At 35.4% G+C, this 7,958-nt stretch overlaps 1 pseudogene; it reads left to right on the forward strand.

Annotated features, from left to right (window-relative positions):
• The first annotated feature begins 1,583 nt into the window (after positions 1-1,583).
• LOC149159851 (protein SKU5 SIMILAR 14-like) lies at positions 1,584-4,742 on the forward strand (annotated as a pseudogene).
• The last annotated feature ends 3,216 nt before the right edge of the window (positions 4,743-7,958 follow it).

The raw sequence follows: 7,958 nt of genomic DNA on the forward strand, positions 1-7,958 counted from the left end.
GTATATTTGCTATTTCAAGTAGAAATCAAAATATTGTGCCTGCTCATAAGTCTCCTTTCAGACTACTTCTATATTATCATCAGATTTTGAATAACGTCATTCTAATAAACAATGACATCAAAAGGACATTTCCAGCTATAGTACTAACATTGCAGACAACCCAAAGTAATATCTTAAAACTGCTTGTAAAATGCCTTTAAATTTTAAAACAATACTTCTTGGAAAGCTAACACCAAAATACTCTCTTTGAATTCCTTGCTGTGAAAATCCCTTCATTGACTGCACTATCCTACTTTGTTCATGATGCATTTGAATCTTATGGAAAGCCCCCTCATTTAGACACTTGTCAAATCATGCAAACCAGACATGATAGTAAGTTAATACATCAATTTCTCCCCTTTCATTCTTTCCTCACACTAGTGTGGGTGGTTCAGAAGTGTGCGATGGAGGAGTTTGGCACTACATGTGGGTTTATTTGGCCAAGCATTGGGATGAGGACTCATTATTTCCCTTTTATGGACTTTGGTTTCCTCTCCAAGAATGAGTGTTGTTTGGTTTGGAATTGGAATTCTATTTGAGTTATTTGTCTTCGTTCCAGGATTTGGCCTCCAATGTAATAGAGAGTGGTGGTTTGCTGTTTGTTTACAGTGCTAGGGTGGTGGCAACGACTCACTGCCACTATATCAATTGTTGTTGTGTTTTGTTTGGGCTTGATGAGGTGAAAAGAGGAGTGAAGTGGTGTGGAAAGAAGATAGTGCTAAGTGGAGGCATAGTGTAGTGTGATGAATTCTACCATTTGTTGGGATAAATGGAATGAAGATTTTGAGAATCAAGTTTAGAAGAAAAGTTTTGTGATGGATTCTTGTGTAGTGAACACAGAGGCATATGTTGGAAATTGGGGAATGGTAGAAAGAAGTTGAAGCATTCACAGGGATTGAACACAGGAAACATTTGGAGTTCAATGTTTAGCTAATATCTCTATAGTTGCTAGCTGGAAGAATTGTGGTCCATCTTGATTTTCCTCTAGAAGTTGTATCATCTTCCCCTTAAGACTCAAGCCCAATTGTGGAACTTTCCCTTTTTCATGGGTACTTTTATGCTAAAATTTACAGGATATCCTTAGAGAAAGTGCCTGTGACACTTTGCTGCTTTACATCACTGGCAGAGGTTGAGAGGAGGATAATAACGAGTCCTTGAGATTTATCCTCTCTGTCATCTTAACTTTGTCAGGCTTGTAGATCAATACAACCACAAACACAATCACAGGTACATTTTTGATAATAAAAAAATTACAGGCCATAGGTAGAATGGAGTAAAGAGCCATCCAAGAATTTGTGCATTTGGTGCGTAATTTTAAGGCCTGACTTGTGTTGGGTTGTTTACAACAAAGTTGGAGTAAGGTATTGATTGCTTCTACTATCTCAGTCCAAGTTTATGGAATGTGGATTGTTGATCCATTCAGTTTAATTAGAATTTCTTTTGTTATAACTATTGTGCATTGCAAGATCTATGTTGTTTGGCTGCTCTTTTCTCTAATATATATGAGAATGCAACATATTTTCTGAAGAAGCCAATTTCTTAACATGCAGAGTAAAAGAAACCATTGTTGAAGAAGCCCATCTTGCTGGAAACCAATAAACATATAAAACAAGACCTAGAAAAAGGGCCAAAGATCTTCAGCAAGAATTCAATGGGTTCCTTGAGGCTGTTTTTCATCATGGAATTTTTTGGCTATTCTCTAGCTGAAGATCCCTATAGATATTTTACATGGAACATTCCATGGGGCACAATACGACCTCTTGGTATTCCTCAGCAGGTACAGTTTTAAAAAATCTCAGGCCTGTTTCAATGCCAATAGTTGTAGCTCACATATGATTTGCCAGGTTTTTTTGAGACACATTCTGTTATTGTTGCAAGGGATTTTAATAAATGGACAATTTCCTGGACCCAAAATTGACAGTGTCACCAATGATAACATCTTTGTGAATGTATTTAACAACCTAGATCAAGCTTTCTTATTAACTTGGTAAATTCTTTGGGTTCTATCTTTGTGGATTGGCCGATTGAGATTCATGGATTTATTTGGTGATCTGCAATATTGCATTGAGGTATTTAAACAAGTTTTGGTATAGGAGTGGCATCCAGCAATGGAGAAATTCGTGGCAAGATGGAGTACCTAGAACAAACTACCCCATACCAAGGGAAAAATTTACATACAAGTTCCAGGTGAAGGACCAGATAGGTAGCTACTCTTACTTCCCATCATTGTATTTGTAGTAAGCTACCGGGGGATTTGGAGGACTAAATGTAGCTAGTAGGAAACTGATCCCTATTCCATTCCCTTGGCCTGATGATGATATTACATTGCTTATAGGTGAATCGTACAAAACCAATGCTTTAGTAAATTATTAATCCATCCCTGAAACATGTATATCTCTTGAAATTAAAGAGACTCGATATGTTCAAGTTCAACGTTTCCACCGTAATGTTCTCTTGTAATGCATCGATTTGACCATATTCTATATGTGGGCTGATCCTTAGAGGAACACTTGATGTGGGAAGATCTATTGGTAATCCTAATGTTGTTCACATTCATGGTCATGGGCTGCCAAATGAAATAGCAATTATAGTGGAACAAGGTACTTATCACTAATCTCTATCATAAGGTAGTTTGGTAGATTTAGTACAGGTGTTTCTAGCCTTTCAACGATTCACAAGATACATTTTATTTTGATTTTATCTGATGGATGTTGAATCCATTACTTCTCTTAGATGTATCTAAAATGACCTATCTGTTAATCTGTAGGGAAAACATATTGCCTATAAATTTCAAATGTGGGATTGTCATCATCTTTGAACTTCAGGATTTAAGATCACAAATTGAAGCTTGTGGAGGTAGAAGGATCTCACACCATTCAAAATGTCTATGATTCTCTTGACATTCATGTTGGCCAGTCCTACTTTGCTATGGTCACTGTGGATTAGCCACCTTAGGACTATTACATTATTGCATCTACTCATTTTAAAAGTCTTGTTATTTTTAATACTATCATTTTCCGCTACAACAATTCCCAGAAGTAGGCTTTTGGACCAATTCCAGGGGTCCAACAACCAAGATTAGTTAGTTTTTGAACTAGGCCAGAACCATCAGGTTTGGTTCTTGCCCTGATTACTTTGGTTTTAGCATAATTTATGTGTGAGATAATCTTATAGATTTTACAGATAAATAGATAGATGAATGTATATCTGTATGATTGATAATGTTTTATGATTACCAGAAAATATAGATAAAAGATCATCATAGAAATTGGGGATAGCTATTAAAAATAAATTTCAAAGAATGGTTAATGGTTTTTTGGTTTGAGTAGTTGGGATTATGGCTTGCCATCTCATCTATCCAGGTTCAAGTCTCCTGAAGCATGTTCTAGACTATATTGTTTAGGTTAGGTTCAAGAAGGAAAAATCCCCCAAAGAATATCAGCTAAACAAAGTTGAATTTTAAAATATCTAGGAGTTTGTACCTATCTTATATAATCAAGTTTTGAAAATTTGAATGGCTAATATTGTAGAGATGGAACTTGACAGCGAGTGCGGCTCATCCAAATCCACAAGGATTTTTCCACTACGAGAAAATCAACATTACTCAGACAATAATCCTCTCAAGCTAAGCCCCCACCATCAATGGAAACCAACGTTATGTAGTGAATGATGTTTCCTATATGTGTTCCAAAACACCATTGAAGCTTGTAGATTACTAAAACATAAGCAGAGTGTTTGTCATTGGTGCATTCTTGATTGTCCCAACCTTACATTATCTACTCCCAAGGCGATAGTTGTGCTAAATGTGGAACTATGTGTTTTCATTTAGAATCTGAGAAGAAAATACAAAGGGTCGTGACCGAATTCCAGTGGAAATCACTACCGTTAGAGGGTAATTTAGAAGTATTGAGGAGGTTATGTGTTGAGGAGTTGTGTACAAGACTACAAAGTGTAGTCAAGGTCTGAGAAGGAGAACAAGTAGGAAAATTTGAGGATTTTCCTACTATAAAGAGGGCTAAGCTTTTACAAATCCTAGTCAAGCCCTTAATACCTAAATCCTGCAAATTGGGTATGGAAGTGGCAACATCCTTCAACAGAGTACATTTATTCACAAACCCTACAAACCCTAGATTTCAAATACATTCCTATGTTTGGTCAGGGTTCCCTAACTAGGTTTTTAAGGGATTTGGAGGCCAACTAGATATCTTGGTCTTGCAATTGATTCATACATTTAAAAAAATTTAAGTGTTTGACATGTTTGAAGAGCGGAAACGAGAGAAAGGAGTGCGCATGACCTGAGCTTTTGGTATTTTTGCGTGAACACTTCGTTCCGAACTCTACACCCCATGGATGCTAAGAGTAAATCTCACTACCCCACTAGCAGTGTCGTGGTGAGGAGGGGCAATAGTTACTGTGGCTCCTGGAAATCTCCACACTGCTCTCCATTTTTTCCCTTTGGTTATGTGCTCCTCTCTATCGAATCAATAGTTACTGTGGCTCCTGGAAATCTCCACACTACTCTCTATTTTTTCCCTTTGGTTATGGGCTCCTTCCAGACTCTGTGCCCCATGGATTCTGAGAGTAAATCCTGCGGCCCCGCTAGCAGTGTCGTGGTGAGGAGGGGCAACAGTTACTGTTCTAGACTCTGCGCCCCATGGATGCTGAGAGTAAATCTCGCGGCCCCGCTAGCAGTGTCGTGGTGAGGAGGGGAAACAGTTACTTTGGCTCCTAGCAATCTCCACACTGCTTTCCATTTTTTCCCTTTGGTTATGGACTCCTCTTTGTCGAATCAATAGTTACTGTGGCTCCTAGAAATCTCCACACTACTCACCTTTTTTTCCCTTTGGTTATGTGCTCCTTCCAGACTCTGCGCCCCATGGATGCTGAGAGTAAATCACGTAGCTCTGCTAGTAGTGTCTTGCTGAGGAGGGGAAACAGTTACTGTGGCTCCTGGCGATCTCCACACTCCCCTCCATTTTTTCCCTTTGGTTATGGGCTCCTCTCTGCCGAATCAATTGAGCTAGTAGCAGGAATAGGAAATCCAATGGGGTATGGGAAACTTGTGTGTAGTGCACAAATTATTGAATAGGAAAATACATTTAGACGATTGAAAAAGAGTTGGAAACAACAACTTTTTTTCGTGTAAAATATATAAAGGGTGTAATATATATCAAGGGTGTTAGAGTTATAATTGGTTCCCATATAGAAGAACTACATTTTTTCAGATTGTATTTTTTATATTCATTATTATTATGGCAAAGGTTAATGCATATTTAATATTAAGATAATATGCACAAATTATTGATCAATTATAGGAAAATACATTTAGGTGATTTGAAAAAGAGTTTGAAACAAAATAATTTTTTATTGTACAAAATATATAAAGGGTGTTAAAGTTACAATTGGTTCTCATTTAGAAGGATTAGATTTTTTCGTTTTTCATTTTTTATATCCATTACTATTATGGCAAAGGTTAATCCATATTTAATATTACGATTTATATGGAAGGAGTGAAAATATTGTGAGGAGGATGTATTATGTTTACGATGACATTTTTTATATCTATTACCATTATGGAAAAGATTAATGCATATTTAATATTAAGATTTATATGTAAGGAGTGAAAATATTGTTAGGAGGATGTATTATGTTTAGGGTGACATAAGATCTGTAAGCACCTTTAAAATAAATATATGCAATATCACATAGTAGTGTGAGAGATCATGCTAGGATGAAGATACTTTTGACAAAGGGTGTTGTGCTTATTTTTTGGGATCATCTTCATTAATAGTTCCTCTAGGGGATCTTATTAATATCTTCGCCTATGGAATGATATGTTTATATTTTTAGCACAAGACAAAATAGATAAAGTGATGAGTGACATTGATTTTCATCATCTATAATTCATTAATATATCACAAAAAGGGCCCTTTCCATGTTCTCCCACTTCTCTAATGATTTTTCATAGAAAAACATAAAATATTGATGATTGGTTGTCATAATATATCTAAAGGATCTAATATGAAAGCCATTTTAAAATACCTATCTATATGGAAGAGCCCATTTACCTTCAAGCCTAAGATATTTATTGAAGATAACATTGATATGGAGGGTCATGAGAATGGACTACTTCCACTTGGTACAATATATAATATCTATACTAGTGCAAATTTGGGTGTTAATTTAATTTAGTCTATGTTGGCATACATGCTTCACCATATCATAGGAGAAACTCCTAAGAAAATTAGGGTATAAGGCAGAGATCTAATAGAAAGTCCAAGGTTTGTTAATTTCATGGTCTCTCATTTGGATGACATTTCCATTCCTCAATTTCATTCATGTATTAATAAATGACAACCACTAAACTAATGTGATAATGTATTTCGAATTTCCATGCAAAAAAAATAACTTATTGTTTGCCCCTTTTCCGTAGTGAAAGTAGATTTCTTTCTCCTAACTTAACCAAAAAACAAATGTATAATTTCAATTCAAATATGATAATAACCAGCCTTAATTTAATTTTTTCTCTTTATATGGTGTCACTTGTGTCATTGGAATTGATATATTTAATTTATTGAAGTGCCTTTACAAGTCCTAATAGGTAAAACTAGTGGACTACAATTCCAATATAAACAAATATCATTCCACTTTGGAGCTTTTTATATTTAGAAGTCATTAATAAATGTTAGTGCTTGATATGTTTCTCTAAAAAAGGAACCTATTGGACTAAATGGAAAAAAAATGCATTGAGGTATAAATACAAGGTATGTGTATGATATCTACATACCCATAACTCACATGGATACGCTAGTATTCTATGGTCTATTATGCTAGATGATTGATTAATGATTAAGCTTATGATTAGAGTTAGCATTTATTAAGCTTGACTATGCTATAAGTATAACCTTATGAATAATTTAATATTAAATTAATTGTGTCCCTCTCATGACTCTTTGACTTTGATTAAATAACTAAAATTGTTTAATTATGGAGAAGATGGCAAGAAGGAACTCTAGTTATTTTGTCATATTTGGGTTTGTTGAATTTTTGGGGAGAGAGGAGAGGAATAAAGTTGAAAGAGTTTGGATAGTAAGTGTTCTCTAAGGAGGCTAAGAGAGGTGATAGGAAATTGATTATTTGAGCACATGGTTTGGAAACATTATCGGTGGAAATTAGGGCTTAGGCATAGACAGTTAGGGAATTTGTGGAGGTTCCATAGGGCTATGATGTCGGAAAGGCTTTTCCCAGTTGGTTGGGTCACAAATTAAGTCATGTAGGTTTGAAGGTCATGGGAAGGAAATCAACATCATAGACCTCACTAATTTCAATCTTGTTTCATTGCATACTTTTTGCATTGAACCAAACATATCATGCAACAAGTGTTAACTGAAACTATGTTATAGCAAGTGCTATCTAAAAAATTACAAGTACCAGACTTGAATTACAAGTACTAGAATTGAATTGATCAAGTTTTTCACATGTTATAACTACATTTCATTGTCTCTAAAGGTCTAAGGTAATTTTCTACAAGACCAAACTTGTGACATTTTTGGTGTTATGGTTTTGATTATTGCTTTTCCAATGTAATGAAGGCCTCTTCAAATAATACAACCATCTTATTCGTTGTATGTTGATATAGTTTGAGCCCAATCAAAGGATTCACACGGATTACTTAATTCAATGTGACTACATTTAGGAAGAATGGAATGGAATTTACAATGACGGTTGTAAAGAAGGGAGCTGTCTTTTTTATTACACAAAGTACAGATGACAGAGGTGAAACTGTGTTTGCAATTATAAATTTTCTGAACATTGAGCTTAGAAATGCTAGAACAATTCAGTGAAAACATTTTATTTAACGTCCAATGACAAAAGTTCGAGTTGTAGTTGTTGCATTTGCATGCATGGTTGTGAAGGAT

This window comes from Pinus tabuliformis, chromosome 5_2, assembly GCF_031772625.1.
Source record: "Pinus tabuliformis cultivar Carrire ecotype Pingquan chromosome 5_2, CPIR1, whole genome shotgun sequence".
NCBI lineage: Eukaryota > Viridiplantae > Streptophyta > Pinopsida > Pinales > Pinaceae > Pinus > Pinus tabuliformis.